The sequence below is a fragment of the Haliotis asinina genome, chromosome 11, assembly GCF_037392515.1.
Source record: "Haliotis asinina isolate JCU_RB_2024 chromosome 11, JCU_Hal_asi_v2, whole genome shotgun sequence".
NCBI lineage: Eukaryota > Metazoa > Mollusca > Gastropoda > Lepetellida > Haliotidae > Haliotis > Haliotis asinina.
This window is the reverse complement of record NC_090290.1, coordinates 7,083,080-7,104,015: the sequence shown is the minus strand read 5'-3', so window position 1 is coordinate 7,104,015 and position 20,936 is coordinate 7,083,080. Positions and strand designations below refer to the sequence as shown.

Genomic DNA, 20,936 nt, shown 5'->3' with positions numbered 1-20,936 from the left:
ATCGGACATTTGGCCAAGGTGAATAACCTACCCTTCAGGGATATCGCTCGTCTGATATTATTCAAAAACAACAACTTGTCTATTCCCTTCCTTCGTCTTGACTTTTAATAGCAGCAGTCAAAGACTGTAGGAACACGGGAAAGAACGTCGGTGAACATCTACGGTCACTCGAAGGAATGTTTGTATCTGGACGTGGAATCTTTCCCGAATGAAGACAAAATTAAACGCTAAATGTCTGCATGATTATGTGAACAAGAATTTTCACCTGTCAAAAACATGACCTAGTCAGAAATACTCTCACCTTTCTTAGCTCTAGGCAGCATTACTGCAAAACCCTGATAAGCCCACGTAAAATCTCTAAAGCATGCCAACCAGATCGTCAAAGAATATGCTCAAATGGACACAGAAGAACCCTCACGTAAAAACGCACGTCATGAATACATTGATATCTCACACTGTTCAAAGCCCTATGCCTATTAAGCAATTCAATTTTGTCAACGCAATCCTCTTATTTATGTTCTTTGTAATGTCACAGTGCCGACAAACATCATGATTTTTGTAAACAAGCACATACATGTAATCCTGAATCCAATTTAAGCTCTGAGTATAATTTTTGTATCCAAGCACCTCAAATCTAACGCGCAGTCTGATTGGTGCGTCGTAACATTCATCGATAAGGGGGCGAGGCTTCTTGGAGTTACGGAAAGGAGCGAGTGGTGAAGAATTCATATAAGGGACACCAAGTAACTGCCTCGCGTATTGCCTCGCGTGACTACGAGATATAGTCTAAGGGGAGCAACTCATGTCGATTTAACAACGCAATCACCTGCTTCGCTGTCGAAAGCCAACAGAATGGACCAAACAATTCAATTCCACCAGTGTAATCTCCCAAATCCAGAAACTCTCCGCACTGAGGACACTTTATGGCAAGGGATTTGACAAAATTAATCACACAGTTGTTATGAATACATGTATATGCTAAGGATGAAAAACAATGAAAGTTCCATGTATGAAAACTCAAAATTCAAAATACATGTTTCTTCAGGGTTGGGAGCATGAAAATGAATGAACGTATCAGTAAGTATAAGTATCACAGCAAAAAATTCAAATCATTTTGACTTACTTCGGCTAATTGAAAACCATATAAAAAATTCTCACCATGGGCGAGAATACTTACTTTTGCTCAAAATACATGTTATTCCCTTTTTGAAGTATGTACAAGAAAAATTATGTTTATAAGTATCATGACAAAAAGAAATACATCACGTTGACTTAATTTAGAAGTTACGGAAAGGGGCGAGTGGTTATGAATGCATGCACGGGTCAACAAGTGAAGTCACGAGACACTCTAAGCTTCCCATGTAGATTTAAAGGCGCAGTAACTTGTTTCGCAGTCGAAAGCCAATAAATTGGACCTAACAATCCAGTGACTGACGCCACGGGCACCGACCCACTGAAATGGGATTAGATAACATGCATCAAACATTGGGTAATTAAGGATCCAACAGTGATACTTATCGGGATATATTCAAGGAAAGTGTGAACACATTTACCTTTGTAAGTGATCGGAGTGCAATCATTTTCTCATTATGAAATAGAAAATATATAATCTGCAAACACGTGAGCTCTTTATCCACACACCTTGTATGAATGTGTGGGCGGCATTGTTAGAATTCCTATGTAAATCTTACGTAAGGACAACTGAGAAGTAGCAATATTTGTACCAACGCATTAATATTTAACATAAATGCATGTAAAAATATCTGTTTGTATTCTCATCCTGAAAATACATGTTTTATCTGAATACATATATACGCGTGTGTGTGCTTTTGTGTGAATGCGTGCGTGCCTGCGTGTGTGCGTGTGTATTTGACTCATCATTCAGCAGTATTTCGTCACACATGGCGGCGGTTCCAGACAATTGGGTCACGATGACATGAGTCAACCAAGTCAGCGAGTCTGATCCCACTAGTCTTAAAGAAAACAATTTTCTAAAGTGCTTACTGAAAATGTTCCTTTCACCTACTTATTTTCTATGTACCGTAGTGATGAAACCTATCGATTAAATCTAGTCTGGTCTGGTGATCTTTTAACGATTACCTTTGTCCTTGTCATCAGCCACGGGTTGTTATAAGCGGTTCACCCACAATACGTTTCAACAGGTTATAATCAACACCTACCAGGGACATCTTATATTCGGATATTTACATTCACAACTTGCCCCAGGGGTCATCGGGCAACCCACACCAATCTAATTCCTAAGATCCAATGTAAACGTACGCTACATTTTGATACGAATACACCGCATCGAGTGAGAGAATGAGTGAGTGAGTTTAATCGAGTCTGGACCTGACTATCCAGTGACTGAGCATCGATCGACGCAATTGGGATGTGATGACATGTGTCAACCAAGCCAGCCTGACCACTCGATCCCTCTATTCCCGTTTTACAACAAGCATGGGTTACTGAAGATCAATTGTAATCGTATCTTCACTGGACCGCAACCATCAAGGCGCATCTAAAGTGTATAAAATTTATGCCAGTATAGAACACAGGTGTTCAATATGTTTTGTCCGTCAGTCTGCACAGACTGTTGGACAAGTAATGATAAAATCCTATAATTGATAATAGATAATCCTATAAAAAAAATTTCTGGTTAATGATTTACCGTTTTCACCTTGAACTGATACAAAGTATTACGACCACACCCGGTACTGTTACCAAGGATACGGCTAATGGGATCGCGTGGTCATTATCACAGAATTTATTGACACATGTTATCGTATCCTACTTGATGTGCATGCTGTTGCTCACTAGATTGTCTGGTTCAGACTTATCATATACAGACCGCTGTGAAATAGCTTTAACATTGCGGCGTAAAAGTAAATTCATTTAGTCATTATTCCGAATAATGAATGACAATGTCATTATCAGTACTGTAAACCACTGTCATATACAATAAATAACAGCCATCATATATAAGGCTGGCATTATATACCCTCTGAATTTAACGTATATTAATTTGTTTGATAGCGGCTGTATAATGTAAAGTTTGGTTTGTGTTTCTCGCTAAGCTCGGTACACTAGACTAAAATCGATCCTGTTTCATTTTCTATTTCACTAATTCTCATGAAGACAGAACCCTTAGAGTAACATCCATTCCTATGGGTATGTGAAGCTTATCTGCCACTAAATAGACAGTGAGCAATCCAATTAACTTGAGTAGAATCCAATGTAACATCGAAACAGTAGCACATGGTAACTTTCATTGCAGCATCAAATTCTGCTCCAACGACGACCGTTACTCGTACGTTTGTCTTGTTTGGCCTTTGCTATGATCTTTGGCAAATCTGGTGGCTGTACGTTTCAAGAACGGTTGCCGCGAAGATAGGGTCTTGAGTGTGGTTTGAACCCGACTTCAGGAAGAGGCATCAGACAACCGTGTCAATCTGCTTAAAGTGGAAATAGTCTTGGCATTGTGACTGTTTATTACACGTATGTTCATTTCATTGCATGCTCGTGTCAATCACGTGAGGTAATACACAGACATTCAGAAACAGAACAGACTGATTGATAGATATGCTAAGCTACATACTGATGGATAGATATATATACAACTGGGCAACAGACTGATAGGCAGACATGGAGCTAAGCTACATGCCGATGGGTAGATATGAAGCTAGGCTGCAGAGTGATGGGTAGATGTGACGCTGGGCTACAGACTGTTGGGTAGATATGACGCTGGGCTACAGACTGTTGGGTAGATATGACGCTGGGCTACAGACTGTTGGGTAGATATGACGCTGGGCTACAGACTGATTGGTAGATATGAAGGTAGGTTACAGACTGATAGGTAGATATGAAGGTAGGCAAACCAGTGGGTAGATATGAAGCTAGGTTACAGACTGATTGGTAGATTTGCAACCAGGCTACAAAGTGATGGGTTTGTGAGAAGGTAAGGTCACAAAATAACAAACACAGGCAGATAAACAGCTGTGTCTACGTAATGCTAACCTAAGTCAGACTGAGTTGCAAGGAAGAAACCCCATGGTTGTCAGTGACACTAAACTAACGAAAACGATTTATTGAAACAGACACATGCACGTCTCGTGGAATGTGAATCATAACATACAGGCTGACTGATAGTCAAACAGATTCAGAAATCCTTGTACATGTACATATCTGTTGTAGCAGAATTTGGATCCGTTTCATCACGTGAACAATCTGAACTTTCTCAGAAGTAGGGTAAAAGCCATTTTTGGAAACCGGGGCCTCGAGAGGTGTCCTAGTTGACAGTCGCATGGGTACGTCATAGTGTTGCGTCAATATGTCTGGAAACAAGGGTCGGGCGACAGCCCGGGGGTGTCCTGAGATCGATGCATGAGTGCTCTCTGTCCTACATTCCCTACAGCCACCGGCAGATGTGGCAGAAGGTTAGACCGAAACGTCAGTGCTGGGAATAGATAAATGGTGACACATTTACATTAAATTTATATCCAGGGGCGTACTCTCGAGCTTGAATTTATGAATCAGTTGATGAGACATTCGCAAAATTGAAACATTATAATGATGAAATTGAATACAAAATAGTGCACTTGTAATGCTCATATCTCCACGGTAAATACATGTTCGAGGCGCCGACGTTCAAGGTCACACAGCACAGGATTAAAATAAATGTATTTGCTACACTTCAACATGTAAGGTAGGCTTATTGAACAGGTAGGTTTTCATGTATTGTGTGAATACTGAATGGGATGGTGCAGGTCTGTGAGGGTGGGGGAGGATGTTCCCTTCCACGGCTGCATATAACGTAGAACACAGAAGTTAGATAATTTTGCAATATGCATATATATTCGTATAATACGATATCATGATCAATATAGTGTATACTGATGTTGCTATAATCATTAATCAAACCTTTTTTCAGTTTGGGCGGATGTGTTTTGATACTGCTTATATTAATCACAATAAAATTACATACACATAATTTATACATAGCACTTGAAGCGATGGTTACTTGAAATTTCTGAAAAATATAATGAGTCAGTAGGTATCTTCCCTTCCCATAAGTAACACCTCCCAAAAGACAGACCGCTTAAAGCTACACATTCCATGGTTGGTTGCATAATGCTTAATTAAGCTGTATCCTTGATACTAATGTGTCAAGATGAGAAAGGTATAAACTTTTTTTGTAATGAATTATGATTTTTAAATTAAGATCTATTGCATGAAAGCTACAAAGTAAAGTTCTTGAGAATATTCTCAACTTCTCAAACAACTGAGTTCTCTACCACTCTTCACTGTCTTCACTAGTGAACTCATGGGAGTGTGTTGTTACTATGCTCGACAGTGACTCTTCCAACAGAACAGAACAGGATTTCTATTCTCAAAAAACACAAAACGTGAAACATAGAACATAGAGGTATATATGAATATAAGTAAAACATTTACGTTTCGAAAAGGCACAGTGTTTCATATAATTTGATGATTGAGTATTCCTTGTATTCCACGGTTGTACAAACTGGTCTAACTCACTATATTCACTATACTCTGTATTAACTAAGGGTCAGCTCATTGTCTGAATGGGGATAGACAACATGGCTGATCTAATTAGAGTCCTCACTGAGTCCGTCTTATGGAGTGAACCACTCAGTAAGTCACCAATCAAGAAACGTTAAACTTTATTTGGCTTGTAAATATTTACTAAGTGCCAAAATATCTACACATAAACGCATCCTACGGGTTGAGTGTGGCAGATATCCTTTTCATGTTTATGCTTACAAGTATTGTAAAAAAAATCCTGTGTTGAATATACCAGTATCTCTCTGCACAAACGCACTATAATTTATTAATGTTAGATGTTAGCCATGGGAAAATAAACTGAGCATCAAAAGTAAAAGTTATTCCCCTACAATAAGGGATTTGGATATGCACGGGGAAGACAGAATATTAGTAGCTTACATTCCTTCCTGTCTGAGTTTATTATGGGGGCTGAATATATATCCCTTCCAAAATGGCATAACTCGCTATGATCACGTTCCAGAACTTACTCATATTCTCCTTTTACGTGTAATCATTCCATGTAACCATATCTTAGTGTTATTAACATTATTAAATTTGTCATTGCTTTTACTCAGTTTTGTTGTGGTTCCCATCAGTTAAATATTAAGACAGGTAGATATACAAATAAACCTAAGCATCAAAACGTCTCGTGGTGACCAAACATATGTTTGTCTGACTCGTATGATCATAAAAAAAGACAAAATGATTCAAATCCATGGTGCCGTTATGGCTGCTCATTTAAAAACATTGATTTTCACGCAGAACTATTTTTGGACCAGTCTGGACCTGGAATGCTTAATGTTGAATTTATTGGTAAATGTAAACATTCAACATGTCGTGAGATACACGATTCAAGGTCAGTACCGAGTGTAACCTCCACGTGACTGTCTAATAGCCAGCACTGTCCTCCTCATATCACCGGTCACCCTCCTGATCCTCTGAAGGGGCGGTTTACCCCATTCCTCGCGGTATGCAGCTTCCAAATGGTCCCGATTCTGTTCAGGAGGATCCCTATGGTGCGTACCACCGACGACCAATTATGTCCCAGACATCATCCAAAGGGTTAAGATCGGGGCACATTCAGTCGGGACATATGTCAGGGGATGCTTAACTAAGTTAACAATCTACAAATCTACTTCTTGTACAATTCTACTTAAGACCTGTCTAAGTAGTTAATAACCAGTCCACGAGCCTACACTATATCACTCCCATTTATTTGCATTGACATTTCTGGAATATTGCCACAAGCGGCCTAAAACAACTCTCGAACTCATGCTACCGGTAATCTGTAGATTCCGTAGAAGCACGGTTGAAAAACAGCATCTGACAAGATATTCCGTTTGCTCCGAGGTTCTAGAAGCTATCTATGGTTTGTTTGTTGCTTAACGCCGCGCTCAGCAATGTAACAACTATATGTCGGTGGTCGGTAAATTATCGAGTCTGGACCAGACCCTCCAAATGCTGACTTGGTTTACAGATGCCGTCGTAACTCATTTGCGGGAATCAATTCTCATGCTGTTGGTCACTGGACTTGATTATTTACGGACCGCATATATGTAGTTGGAGGATTGTCGAATCCGGAGTTACACAGCCAGCAAATAGAATTTCAGTCTGACAACCGAACACTCTCAAAACCTTGCAGAACGGCAAGGCACAGAATGCACGCCACCCAGATGCTACTGATGCAATACAGCACGAATCAGCTTAATGCGACACTAACCAGAGACCACGCATCACCGATTAGACATCAACCAGGCTCAAGTCTGAGATCACAATCCCTATCCACCAGTCTAAATCTGGCCCTTAACTAGCACAAAACAGCCCGCAAACCAACTCCAAACATCGATCAGACATCGATGAAACACTGATCAGATATAAACCTGCTGCAAAACAGACACTACCTAGACTCCATACTTGTATTTACTGTTAACGATATGAATTGTGATTAAACGTTATGCAAGATTTAGCTATGCTCATTTGTCATGCCTCCATGTACAGAAATAGCACAGATATAAAATGAGAGTCAGCTACGATTCAGCTGTTGTAGTATCAGAAGAGTACTGCAAATGTGCAAGTACTGTAAGTAGTCTTCAAAACTAAGAGCATTGTGCACAAGCTTTGATGACGTCATCATAACACATCATCAAAAATGGGGTCACTTCTGGTAGAGAACCACCATGACCTATGCCTTCATCACCAATTCAAAAGCTGTGTGACCTATTACAAGTTTTATATTTTTGTATTATGCCTGATCGTATACTCTGTGATGGACTATAGACCTGTGGTCTTATTAAGTACTGGAATTGAGATAGGAATTACCAAGGTTCTTTTCCTCTCATGCGTACTGTGTGTGGAACCCGTTTATAGTGTCCTCCTCCGTGGTATTGCTGAAGCTTTTATTTAAGGCTGTGAACCACACTCACTCACTCACTCACTCACTCACTTCTGTTACAATCATGTGTCTGTATGTAACTATGGCGATATTTAAAAAACGAAAGAAAAATGATCGGAATACTAAACGTCGACTATACACAAACCCTGCAGACACAAACTAGATACAAGCCAGATATTGTCCATTAGGACAGTACAAAACCATACTAATCTATTAATCATTTTCATTACTTTGCACTGTATGACATTAGTCTTCAATATATATGTACAGTAATTAATGTTCCTATGTATGGTATTGCATATTAGTTACTTCCGTTTTTTCAGATCCCATTTCCATGATAAATGAGAATTGGTATTTCCGATTGACAGCATAAACATTAGCACATCATCACCTCGCAAGTATATTGGATACCTCCGCATGGCGACATCCGCGTGTATATCACGTGTCTGATGTCAGCATGAACACATTGCAGCATGCAGGCTGCTAATATTGATATTACTTGGCATTTGATGACGACCCAACAGTATATAAACTTGAAATATTTCATTTATAGGTATTACAGTCTAACAGTACACAAAAGAGATTGAAAAAGATGAAAAACGGTTATTCGCGGAATGGTTACCAGGGTCAGCATAAGATTCACGTTCTGCATATTTGGAGAGAGCGTTTCCTCGGGTTTCCAACGACGTATACCATGCATAGATATGACAAAGTAAAAGGCTTCCAATGTACAATGGCACAGGCGACTACCACTGAAGGCTGGGTGGAAGAAAAGTCTTCCAACGAGACATCTGTGGAAGAAAATCAGACAGTCTAAAATCACAGAAACTTGCTCGGCTATGAATTTGCCCACAAAAAACAAAACAAAAAAACCAAAACCAAACCAAACCAAAACAAACTGAAACATTCACCATGAGGCTCCAGGGTCCAGCTATCCAACAGCATGCAGCATGCGAGTGTAAGGCGGCGAATGCAGCTCCCAAGGGAGCCGTGCAAAAATAGGTGATGCAGTCTGGGTGGTTTTATACATAAGGAGATCGTTTATACGGAAGTGCAGTTTTGTCACTTGACATAAGCTTGCAAAGGTTTTCATTAAAAACCTAAAATTCCAAACGTTTTGTCTTTTAAAGTGTGAAATCATGTTAATAAATGCACTTTTAGCTTTTATCATCTGAACCAGCTACCTATGCATGGTTGTCTAAGCTACACAGATGATGTCGGTAACATCTAGTTTGCAGGCATCTGTATGGTTGTATTCTTTACATGGCTTCCTGCAAGACATCCACGTACTGACACACCACAAAACGTCTTTTGGGGACGGTGGGGTATTCTCGTGGTAACAGCGTTAAAGCGCGTCACACAGCAGACCTGGGTTCGATGTGTGAAACCCAGCAGCGATATTGCTGGAATGTAGCTGAATGAAGCGTAAGAATAAACTAAACTAAACTAAACTTATTATGAGTGTGAGCTGGATTCCGCTGTATATGAAACAGACAGATGAAGCGGAAAATTGAACGCACAAACTTGCTCACTAATGTAACTAGTGCCGTAGGTTACATATTTAATTTAGTACTTGGTTAATGGATCTGCTCAGTGTATAGATATGAAATAAAATTAGAAGTGCGTGATGGAGGTTAGTTTTACACCACCTTTAGCAATGTTACAGCGGGGGACACCAGAAATGGGCCCCACACATTATATCCATTTGGGGAATCGAACCCGGGTCTTCGGCGGGATGAGCGAACGCTTTAACTACTAGGCTAATCAAATCAAAATTGGAAACAAAAGCTTATTATGTCTTAAAGCGAATTAATTTGAGCAATGAAAAAGAATGAAAGCAAACCAAATTCATTTTGTGTCGATCATTCTTTTTTACGCTCACTTTCGGACAGAGAAATTAAAAATACACTGAGAAACAAGATGAATTTAATTGAAATTTCAACTAATATGTTTTCTGTTGTCCTCTGGAATAATAGTTCACAGAACGATCGATAGTGCATAAAATTCCAATCGGTGGTGAGAGCTTTAGAGACAGTAACAGTTGGTGGGATAATGAATGAGAAAACAAAGCGTTCGAAAGTGTGAGTTCCGTTTCCGATTATTTGCTCGCAAGAAATATACGGTTAGGCATGTGGAAGGAAGTTCCTTTCGATACAAATTCTGTCATTAGTTTATATTTAAATATGTGCAGTCACACATCGTATCCTTATTATTTGGTGGCATGTTCAATAAGGACAACCTGTGTTTGACATGTTTTATGGTTAATCCGTGTACATCCAGGTCAGAACTGGCCTTCAGGAGACAGTGCTTGCGAGAGACTTACTGACCGCTACTGGCCGTCAGACTTGCTGACTTAAATGTGCAGATCGATGCTTATGTTGTTGATCACGGGATGCGGGGTCTGGCCCAGACTCCAGACTCAATAATTTACAGACCACCACCAAATAAAATATTTTTGCTTAGTGTGGCGTTAAACAACCAAATCAAATCATATTTCCTCAAGAGTATTTTTCCTGCATGCAATGTTCTGATCCCAGTTTCAGTATGTCCACTGAATTTGTATGCTTTGTTGGAGGAATATCATGAATATTGGTAAATATGTCAATCTCAGCTTAGTATTCTAAACTAAAATCGGTTCTTTATTTTTGATGATGACAACTCTCCAGAATAGCAAGTATCCCCATGGGTATATGAGCCGTTATCTCCCATAAATATCCAATCAGAAACAGAAGCTACAGTGAGTAAAAGGAGTAGAATCCAGCCATTCAGCTGGAAGGCGACGGTGAGTTTCATGTTTCCTGTTGCCAATGGCCGATATCCTATACATATATGTCAGATTATTTGAAAATTGCCAATGTGCCAATATACGTATCCAGTCTATATGAGCGAAATCGTATTCCCAATCGACAATTCTACAACGCCATGTGTTTATCCAGTCGTTACACTCAATCACATCCACTGGATGCCGAATAAGAAACATAAATGGCATAATAAATACAATAACTATAACTCATTGTGCTATACAATATACACCATTCATCATGAATCAATGAATCAACCCTGCATTTCACATTCCGGACCTTCACGTTGCATTGTTGGAGGCTGAATATATATATATAATCCCATATCCCATAATCTCCCGTTATCTCCCATAAATAACCAGTCAGAAAGTACAGTGGATAATCCATTCAGCTGGAGGGCGATGGTGAGTTTCATTCCAGTACCACTTTTCGATCAAGTCACGAACGTTAAGCTTTAGGTGAAGCGGATTGAGTCCTTACCATGGTCTTTGACAAATCGTAGTGGTCTTCGTGAGGAATGAATGTCTCTTACACTGATTATGCGTTGATCTTGTCACATTACTTAATGTTATTTCATAGAGCGTTGAGATTGCTTTGGACACGTATAACCGTGATCGGCTTCTGAAACAAACATGTTCTTGCGCAAACACTGTCAGATGTAGGGTAAAGGGCTGGCTTTGAGCAAGGCGCCACAAGGAGTGTCCTATTTGAGTGTCACATGGGCACGTGATCAGGTAATACTCATCGCGATGAAGGGAGAGCGAGAGCTCAGGTGTACGCAGACGCATAGGTGTTCTTTGTGTAACAGTCCTGGGAAACCGCCGGCTAATAAAAAACAGATGTGACGCCGGTACGAGATATAGATATAATTTTAGCGAAGTACACGTGGGATGATTGCAGTTTTTATGAATCAGTTGGTGAATCATTCTCATGATTCACACATATTAATTATGGTCATGTTTTTTCGTGTACACATTTTATTATTTACTATTCGCCCCACCCTAGTACGTGTGTACAAAATTGATGATCCCCTTACCTCAACAGAACAAACTGGGTGAATTCCCCTTGAAATCCTCAACCCAAATCCCTTAACATAGCCATAAATTATCAACGGTCCTTTAGTCCCGACAATTTATGTCCAATAACCCATTAATGTTACTGTCCTACACTTAGCACCACGTATTTAATGTGAAGATAATCAATATGTTGGACTCTTTAGGCCAGTAAGCAGCCCTTCAGCCACGTAAGGCCTTGAAGCGGATGCAGTTTGCTTTATCACTTTTCAAAAGTGCATTTTGTTCTCTTGCCCAATAGTTTACAATCACCACACCAGAGGTCAAACGTTGGTCAAATTTCCCTTTGGCAGTTACTAACCTGCGTTTCGTTGTACAAAGCAGCCATGGTGCTGAGGTGATCGTAACCCCTATACCTTAACATTGACTGACTACTGTTTTGCTAAAGTTGTTTCATGTCACCTGGAACAGTCACCTTCTCCTGGCATATTTCTTCACGGCTTTATTGTTCCTGTTCTTCTCAACCAGGGAAAATCCTGGTTACAATTGGTCTTCAGTAAGCCACCCTTGTCATGACTAACGTGTGGTCAGGCTCGCTTGACTTGGTTGGCACATATCATCGAATCTCAGTTGCGTAGATCCTTGCTCATGTTGATCACTTGATTGTTTGAGACTCGATTATTTCGAGTCACCGCCACATATCTGTAATGTTGCTGAGTGCAGCGTAAAACTAAACTCACTCACTTACACATATTCGTCGCGTTTCGTGGCATGATTGACGCACCTTACGAACTTTGTGTTAAGGCTCTGTGTTTGCTGGCTACTGAATACAGACGCAATTCATACACAATCTAGATACAGTCTGAAACTGATATGAGCCGCATATCACAACTGTACGGAACACCAACCAGACACCCAAGAGGCGCTAACTTGACACCAACGGGACTCCAAACATCTTACACAAGACAACACACTAAACAGATGCACCACATATACACAAACAGGCAAGTCAGACGTAAACCAAACAAAAGCCAGACACTCACATATTTTACCAGAGCGACCTACGGATATTACAGAGATGTCAGATTGACCTCTCGTTGGTAATTGTACAGATATACCAGGAAGGCATGTAATGTCACCGACACACCACAGCTACCTACCTCTCATTAGAATTTTAGTTCTATGTAGGTACATTCTTCTTTACTGGAACCTGACACGGACCAGACATTATCCAGACAGAAGCCAGACCTCGTGTATTATCACAAGTCAAGAACTCACAAATCAAATATATTGATCATTTTCATTTCTTTGCAGCATATTTCTTCGTCCTGTGATATTTGCCCTTATGACTTCGCTGTTGATATTGAAGGCAACGTTCCTGTGTATGGTTGTCTGGATAAGCAACATACATTATATTCAAATCCTTTTCCTGTGATAAATACGATTTTGTATTTCTAATGATTGGCTACATAAACGTTAGCCCGTCATCACTCTGCTAGTATATTGGATACCTCCGCCTGGCGACACCCGCGTGTATATCTAGTGTGTAATGTCAGCATAAACACATTGCAGCAGGCAGGCTGCTAATATTGGCTCCGCTCTAACAGTACACTACAAACGCGATTAGTAAGTCAGACAAAGAGAATTTTGAAGCTGGCAAGCAGATTTCATATTCCAAATTGCCCTTTTGTTACATGGCATTTGATGACGACCGCAAAATATATAAATCCGAAATATTTCATTTATAGGTATCACAGTCTCTTCATCAACAGATCTGTGTGTGGCTTCCTATGCAAACAAGGACGATTTGGACAAATCCAGGCGTCTATGTTGCTGTTTGCTGTTGCTGCTGTTTTGTAGCTGCTGTCCACCCTAACAACGCAGTGACTGTCTACATCATATTGTCAATGAGTGTTACTGACACAAACCAATGGTTGATAAATGAGTGAGTCAGTGAATCAGTGAGTGTAAGTCACAACGGCAATATTACAACCATATAGTGACTACAAACAGTTATGAAAATAATGTTATCACATGACAGCAAAACAAGAGAGATACCAAATGAAAACTAGTAATATTGGCACTAAAGGCCACTACACAATGTGAAAACAGGCTATAAATAGGCAGCGATCGAGCGTAGATCACCATGCTAGGACCCACGGGACTTACTGAACTTTTGCTACCTGCATGGTCCCTAGCTCGATTTACATCATCCCTTCAGCCGTTACCAACTTGGATAAGTCATGCCAAACATTTAAACAACTACTAATAGTACGGATAAGAAGTGTAGTAGGTTTAAATTTACTATGAATGTGTTGATGCTTACGTACACTCTATGGAGGACAATATTTTACAATGATCCTGAGAGGATATGATACAAAATATTAGTGTCAACTTGACGTTTTTGAGATGTCGTTAATGTCCATCAGAGGATTATTATTCTGCTAACGTATTCACCAAAGATGCGGTTGGAATTTTAATACCGGTTTTGCCTCGACCTTCCAACGATACTCAATTTTCCATCAACGTTTAATAGGGGCTGCGATTTGTTTTTCCTTAAACACACTCCTAACTCCTAAATCACGTCATTCATCAGCATGTGTCAAAAGCGATGATGAATACGCCCGTTATTCTAAAAAGTATGTGTCAAGTTTTATGATGGAAATTATTGATGTGTGTTAAGTGGAGAATCATACTGTTACAATCGTGGCCCTTTGAGACTGAAACCCCTCAGTGAGATTTAGACCACTGCTGTTTGTACAAATAGTAGATCTTTAATACAGATGATCCATTCCCAATCAGCACGTTATCTTGATGGGCATCGTTCTAACAGTAATGAACTTAACTGTATTATTTCGTTGACCGCGCTTTGTACTCCTAAGGATTCCGTTCTAATCGACCGATTTCCGATACCTCCTGTTGGTCAGTCTATTTCAAGAATGTCACATGAACATAAAATGAGCATAGTTTGACGCCGCTTCCAGCAATATTCCAGAAATATCAAGCCAGGAAGCATCAGCAATGGGCTTGGCGCTATATATGTAGCCTTGTAGGGAATCAATGAGTGAACGCGTTAACCATTGTGCCACCCACGAGCCCACGTTAGTATCAAATCGACATACCTTATACACATTTCCAACACACAAATCTGAAACTTCTGTATAGTGTACCGATATACGAAGTAATAATAACACCCACCCTTACCTTCATATAAAACAGACATGGACTCAAGATGCCTTACAGATATACCAGATAGGCATTTTCAGATCAAGTGTCTCAGCACTATACACATCGAACATGCAGTGTCCACATCCACAATGTTTATATGGAATCAACAAACTGGACATCACATCCACCTAATATAACAAAGCAAAAAGGAGAACTGGCAAGTATACCCCATATACTGAGAGAAACAAAAAGGGGAAGATACAAACATTCTGTTAATACATTCCAGTTTTCATCACCAGCTTTGAATAGTGCAATTGGAAGGTATATGAGAATAAGTTCACGTCATCACTGCATATCAGGAAGTCTGCAGTCAGTAATATTACATGTATATCAGGAAGTCTGAAGTCAGTAATATTACATGCATATCAAGGAGTCTGTAGTCAGTCACATACATGTATATCAGGAAGTCTGTAGTCAGTCATATTACATGTATATCAGGAAGTCTGTAGTCAGTAAAATTACATGTATATCAAGTAGTCTGTAGTCAGTCACATACATATATATCAGGAAGTCTGTAGTCAGCCATATTACATTTATATCAAAAAGTCTGTAGTCAGCCATATTACATGTGTATCAGAAAGTCTGTAGTCAGTCATATATGATAAGGGCAATGTTGTCTATGATATTGGTCAGTTCTTACTTAAGGTGTATAAACTTAGAATTGCCCTTACATGTGAAATGAGTGTGTGATATGTGTACATATCACAAGTAAATCCATATGCATGACAACCCTTGAATGGTATAACTCATGGCTTCCACTCTGTATTTTTTGCGTGGATTTTGAAAGTTAATCCGAGAATGTATTTCAGGCCAGTGGCCTCGGTTTGGAAAAAAATATCTGTCTGTCATATCACATGGCTGTCAGGAAGTATGTAGTCAGTAACATTTTATGTGTAATGTACTCAGTGTGAAGTGTTCCCGACACTACACATATGTGCCAAGACACAACGAGTGCGTTAGTGTCAACCTCGGTGGTTTCTTCAATATGGCTAACTATCCCATACATGATGTCATCATTATCGTGCTGCTGACGTATGGATGACGTAACCAGAATACGATGTTCAATAAGGTTGGTGTTACAACTACTTAAAGCAAATACACTACCACATGCATATCAGGAAATCTGTAGTCAGTAATATCACACGTGTATCGGGAAATCTGTAGTCAGTAACACGACATATAAAGCAGGAAGTTTGTAGTCAGTAATATCACATATAATCAGAACGTCTGTAGTCATTAATATCACACGTATATCAGGAAGTCTGTAGTGAGTACTTTCACATATAAATCAGAAAGTCTAGAGTCAGTAATATGACATTTATATCAATAAGTCTGTAGTCAGTCACATACCATGTATATCAGGAAGTCTGTAGTCAGGAATATCACATGTTTATCAGGACATCTGTAGTCAGTAATATTACATATACATCAGGATATCTGAAGTCAGTACTATCACACAAAATCAGAACATCTGAAGTCAGTAATATCACATGTTTATCAGGACATCTGTAGTCAGTAATATTACATATACATCAGGATATCTGAAGTCAGTACTATCACACAAAATCAGAACATCTGAAGTCAGTAATATCACATGTTTATCAGGACATCTGTAGTCAGTAATATTACATATACATCAGGATATCTGAAGTCAGTACTGTCACACAAAATCAGAACATCTGAAGTCAGTAATATTACGTGTATATCACGAAGTCTGTAGTCAGTGACATTACGTGTATATCACGAAGTCTGTAGTCAGTAACATTACGTGTATATCACGAAGTCTGTAGTCAGTAATATTACGTGTATATCACGAAGTCTGTAGTCAGTAACATTACGTGTATATCACGAAGTCTGCAGTCAGTAAAATTACGTGTATATCACGAAGTCTGTAGTCAGTAACATTACGTGTATATCACGAAGTCTGTAGTCAGTAATATTACGTGTATGTTACAAAGTCTGTAGTCAGTAATACCACATGTTTATCAGGCAATCTGTAATCAGTAATGTAAGATGTGTATCAGGAAGGCTGTAGTCAGGAATATTACATTTATATCAGGAAGTCTGTAGTCAGTAATATTACATGAATATGGGTGTCTCTAGCCAGCAATACTACAAGTACATTATGAAGCATATAGTTAGTAAAATCACATTTATCTGGGAGCCAGTTATGCCAAATCCAAACTAGGGAAGCTTTAGCCAGTTACATCACAATTACATTAAGGAGAATTTAGTAACATGACATATACAAGAGGACTGCCCACAGTAATTACGATGAGGTTCCTGATACGGATCTGTCGGCATTAATAATCTATATAGCAATTGTACATCCCCGGGAAAACATGCCGCACTTGGAAATCAAAGACGATACTGATTTTTTATGCTTCTGAACTTAAGAGTTAAAAATACCTAGTCCATTGTGATATGGCACTCCACTGACCTGGTACCGACACAATGCCAGACAGCTCCATACGAAAAGAGGACGTATTCGGGCCCAGAATATTCATACATATCTGGATGAAAACAGACATATGAGAACCAGAAGTGGTGTAAATAGAATCACCAGTAAATGAGATATAGAGCTGAAGAGAGATTGTGTTTGTTCGTCATAACCCTTACAAATTAAAACACATTCATATGCCTGAGGCTTCCATCAGTTTGATTTGCGTGTACATGTGATCGAGCGTGCTCGTGCGTGACTGTTCGATGGAACCCAGAAAGTAAATAGTCTTGATGCTGGAGTTACATATCATCCTGATAAATCTGAAATATATACATATCATCCTGATATATCTCAAGTATGTTGCCTTGGCATACCTGTAATAGTTACATGCCGTCCTGATGTCTCTGTAATAGTTACATGTCGACGTGATATATATGTAGTATTGACATGCCGTCCAGACATATCTGTAATATTTACATATCGTCCTAACATGTCTAAAACATTTCCATGTCGTGCAGATATATCGGTATTATTTACATATTGCCCTGACAAATCTGTAATATTTACGTGTCCTGACTTATGTGTTATGTCTGCATGTTGAGATATCTGTAATACTGACATGTCATCCTAATATATCTGCATATTTATTGCCGCCGTGGCATATCATCAGTATTTACATATCGTCCTGACATATCTCTCTAATATTTACATGTCGTGCTGATAGGTCTGTAACATTTTAAAATCAATATTAATTTATCTGTGTATTGGTCTATAGACTACAGATGCCCCTGGTATACTATGGTACTTTTCAATACAAGCACCCTGAAATACATTTAGCAAACTAAGTAAATGCCGCCCATTTGTAAGATGACTACGCACTTAATTTGAAGCTGTCTGGAATGCAACATTTTGGAATAAATTGCTTCATCCGAGAATCCACTGTAAAATCATGGATGCAGACTTATTAATCTAGTAAGTCAAGATCTGTAGATATCTTGGAATATCTAATTCTGTGACATGATTTAATAAGCCTTCATCAGGAACCTATTGTACTGCGGTACTCCCGGCTGCGCTTTAACATTAATCAACGTGAAAGTTCGTCTCTATGTTTGCTGAAAGAGTATACTCTTGTATCTTTCAATCACAGCTGACATCGAGCAGCCCACATCTCAGCTCTGATTTCCCAAGGGCGTTTCTCTATTAAACAGAAACAACATTCAGAAGGACGACCCGTTTCTGTCTTCTTGTAGATGTGTATTGCAATCTAGCAATTTGCATTAAAATTACATTTGACATACAACTGAGCTGCAGATAATATACCGTGTCTCATTGTTGTGGAACCCGTGAGATCAACGCAACTGCATGTTGGATGGAGACCCCTGCTAACCTGAGCATATGTTAGAAGTATAGGAAGAGTGCCAGTAAAATATTGCGATCTGGAAGTAAAGGTCGAGGGGAAGCCGATGGCTTTGCTCTCGAGACTCTACCTCAATACCACGATAATGTTTCTACACGAGTTTCTCGATTTATCTAGCACGGGCAAATATGACTTCCACAAAGAAACGAGACATTAAGCAAACATGCTTATAAAACTTAAGCATTCACATTGGATAACACGATTTCATATAACCTGGGCAGCTCGTGCAAACCATTTATTCTTTAATTCTCGCGAAGATAATTAGTTCAATATTCGACCATTGTTGAAAAAAATCACATGTACATCTGAAAACGCTTCTTTATTTAAGCATATTCTGCATATTGGAATGTTCAAGAGCTTCGTGCTAATACTGGATGAAGAGAAGGATAATGGATAGTTGATTGGATGGACGGACGGACGGATGGATTGATGGACGGACGGATGGATGGATGGATATTGACATGTAATAAATTACCTCAGCCAGACAAATTAGTATTTGATATTGAAAGAGTACAAAAGATTACAACATACCTCAGGCACTCTACGGGTGACTTGGTTTCCTTTACGTTATTCTGCTAATCCAATTATTTGAATGTGTAACAATGGGTGTCTGATCCAGGTTGTTGCAAAAAGGGTTTGTTTTCCGTATAGCGTGGATGTCGCCTCAGAATCAGTCGTCTCCTGCAGATAGATGACTGGATGATTGATGATTTGAATGTATGGCATGTGTCATGAAAGCTGACTGATGACTGATGACATGCTCGTAACTGACGACTGATGTTATTATACTGAGATGCTTAAGAAGATAACTGGACATGTCTGCGTTCGATTATATTAACTTGAATCAAGTAATAAAAACACGATAGTAGTCCGTCATAATCTGACCTTGGGTCATCACCATCAAACAGCCAATTGCAGACCTGGATACTTATTTAAACTCATATGTTTGGCATCAGTTTCTCATAAGGGTTTCTCACCCGCAGATATGTAATACATACTTGTCACACTGGTTGATGTATTTTATTTGGTATGACTGATAGTATATTGATTTCACACACTGATTGAATGTGTAAATTCATCATGTTGAAGAGAGGATCATTTGAGTATGTTGACGGGTCTATTTGCTAAGATATACCAGTTTAGGTAAATGGATCTGATGATGACTATCTGCAAACAAGCTAATGGAAAAGGATTCGGCATTGGTCTTTGTAGAATTGAAACCTTCAGAAAATTATGGGTACGAACGGCACCCGACGAAATGACTTACGTTGATAAAATTAACTTCATACATTGTGAAACTGTTGTAAATATGCAACACTGTTTCTGTAAACAAAGGGCATTAGTGAACTAATTAGTATGAAAGATTCCCGAGTATTCGGAATATCATACACACACAGGCACGCACGTACACACGCGCATACCTCACACGGACAGCAGTGGAGTTCATTTCGTAACCTTCATTCCAAGGCTTTGTAAGAGTGATCAATATTGCAGCGGGGTCTTTGTTACTTTTAACATTGCTTTTGTATATATAATGACAATATATTTGTAATGCTACTTATCTTGTGCTGATATTGTTATTTTTTAGCTAGTTTAGTAGTTTGGTTAATATGCTAATACAATATTGTATTACAGTTATTTCATGAAAACCATTTCTTTCTTATTCTTCCTGGTTTCACAAAGAATTCTATTGCATCTAAATGTCATTTGCATGCAAATTGTTATTTTGCTTCTTGACTATCAATAAAGCACTGGTTACAGACCTATTTGTACAAGAGAAAAGCATAAATGTCACGATGAGATTTCCATTTTAAAAAGTCACACAAAGTCATGATTTTAATATGCCCCAAACGTACTTGATCGTAACAAAGGACGATCATTCCGAAAAGACAAAATATGAAAGCAATAGCTTAAAACGTACATCCTTTTAATCGACGACATATTCTTTATCGCCCATGAAACATGATGATTAAATTCTTGCAGGGCTTAGGATCATCAAATTAGGGGCCAATGTTATAGGTTGGTGGAGGCTAGGAAATGTTGTTTGACGGTCACAATTAAATCCTTATTAAAATGCTAA

At 39.1% G+C, this 20,936-nt stretch overlaps 1 protein-coding gene across 1 annotated transcript in view; it reads right to left on the bottom strand.

Moving 5' to 3' along the window:
* The window catches only part of LOC137255713 (uncharacterized), a 60,257-nt gene extending 40,831 nt beyond the window's left edge, over positions 1–19,426 (bottom strand). The window contains exon 1 of the mRNA XM_067793206.1: positions 19,388–19,426. The gene's annotated coding sequence lies outside the window, so the exon portion shown is untranslated. The remainder of the gene's footprint in view (positions 1–19,387) is intronic.
* Positions 19,427–20,936: the final 1,510 nt, after the last annotated feature.